Raw genomic sequence first — 2,419 nt, 5'->3', positions numbered from 1 at the left:
AAAATAGAGGTATATAGTAGGATATATAAGTAGACCTAACAACTCTCTAATAAGTAAATAGCTAAGTAATTAGAGTAGTATTAGAAATGCTTAGCTAGTAGGTGCTTAAGTATAAACTATCCCTACTAGCTACTAACTACACATATAAAATTACTACACGCACTAAGAGAGGACTATAGAAGTCCTTAGTAATATAGTGGCATAAGTAACTTAGTTACCCTAGTCCTGCTGCAATTAAACACATTGTCTAGCAGACTTAGGGGGTGTAGATCTAAGGCATTACTATAGTTAAATATAATACTTATAGAATAGCTAAATTATAACAGCAAATTAGCTATATACTAAGAATTAATAATAATAGACCTAGAGAAAGACTTAGTATTAACTTCTACTCCTATAAAGTATAAGAAGTTACTAAAGAAAAGAGCTAGATACTTATTACTAATAGGTTCTTAGGCCTATAGTAGGACCTCTAATTTATAGATTATTACATAGTAAAGTTAATTATTAAGGCACTATTAATATTTATCCTATTCTTAAAAAATTACTATAATATCTTAGTTAAGACTATTAAGGTAGATAATAAGATAGCTATAGTTAAACTAGGCGTATTAAAATAGCTAGCAACACAAGGAATTATTATAGAGCCTTTAGCGCTAGACACACAAGCACAGAATGGTAACGCAGAACGCTTAGGGGGTGTGAACAAGGAGAAAGCTTGCGCAATGCAACTTGATGCCAACCTCTCCTAGGAACTGTGGCCAGAAATCACAAGGGCGGCAGTATACCTCTACAATTAAACACTAAACTACGCAAACTATTAGAAAACACTATACAAAATATTCTTTACGCAAGTTGCCTTTAGTAATAGAATAGTAATATTACTGCAAAAACCTAGCCTTGCGCACCTAAGAGTATATAGGTATAAAGTATTTGCTATAATAGATAATATATATAGAGGCAAATTACGTCTTTAATAACTAGACCTAAAGGCCTAGATAGGCTATCTAGTAGGCTACTAGTTATTAAATATCTATTAAATCTAGATACTATTACTTAGTAAGGTAATAAGCACTTAAGATATTATATTTAATAAAGATATAGTATTTAATAGAAGAATTAAGGACCTTATAGTAAACCTTATATATAATATACTTAAAGAAATAGTAATATATGTGTAATCTATTAAGCTACTAACACCTACCTAGTAACTAGAAATAGATTCCTTTTATAAGGATAAAGCCCTAGCAGAGCTATTACTATAAGACAAAGCAGACCTGCTAGGCTACTATTACAGACAGAAGATACAGGATAGCTATCCTACCCCTCTATTAACACTACCACCTGCAGCACTACTTGCGGGCATTATAGCAAGTAATTAAATAACTCTAACGCAATAAGCGTCCTTAACTACTATCCTATAGGCAGTATTATTCCTTGTAGGAACCTAAGCTAGACATATTAGAATATATAGAGGAGAAGTTATAGATAAGGCTAAGATAATAAGAATACTTACTAAAGGCTTAAAGCCCTATTAAAGTTAACTTCTACCTCTACCTATATTCTAAACTAAGCTTAAGGATTACCCTATAGGTAAATTCTTTTAAGAAGCTAAGTAAGAGCACCTTATAAGCTACTAAGAAATAAAATTATAGTTAGAAGTACTACTTTAGAAAATTAGACTAATAGGATAATAGATCCTTAACTGTATATAGGTATATACCTATAAGCTTAATAGACATTATTAACTACTAAAGTGTAAGGCACAACTAGTAGTTAGAGGTAATTAATAACACAATATTATATTATAAGACACCTACATAGCCACGCTTGCTAGCTAATCCTTTTAAATAATAATAGCTATAGCAGCTTACTATAACATAGAGCTTAAACAATACAACGTTACTAACGCGTTTGTTCATGCTACAATGGATAGAGAGGTCTACATAAGGATGCCACGAGGCTATTAGAAGCCTAGCATAATACTGCAAGTAAACAAGGCACTTTATAGCCTACGCATCTCTCCCCTCCTCTAGCAGAAGAACTTTACTACAACACTAAAAGCACTAGGTTTCTAGACTGTGCCTTACAAACCCTGCTATCTAACTAAGGGTAGTATTATTATCTTCTTTTATATTAATAATATTATCCTTGTGTATAATTGTCAGATGCTCGTACTGTGAGCCAGAGTATGTGCTTAACGAGATCTTAGGTGGTATAATGATTTATTGATGATCGTCGCGATGGTGTTTTTCTCGCCGTGGCGTCGTGCTGGTTGCTACAGGATTGAAGTGGGGGGAATTAGCGCTGTTCGCGGCCGCCGGTGTGCGGGCCAATCAGGAGTTGCCAGGTCTCGCTTAATCGACCTAGCAACTGCTGATTGGCTGCACGACAGGTCCCTGCTCGATTGCGCAGATCC

This window comes from Didymella exigua, assembly GCF_010094145.1.
Source record: "Didymella exigua CBS 183.55 unplaced genomic scaffold M421scaffold_41, whole genome shotgun sequence".
Taxonomy (NCBI): Eukaryota; Fungi; Ascomycota; class Dothideomycetes; order Pleosporales; family Didymellaceae; genus Didymella; species Didymella exigua.
The sequence above is the reverse complement of the archived record's forward strand: the minus strand, read 5'-3'. Positions refer to the sequence as shown.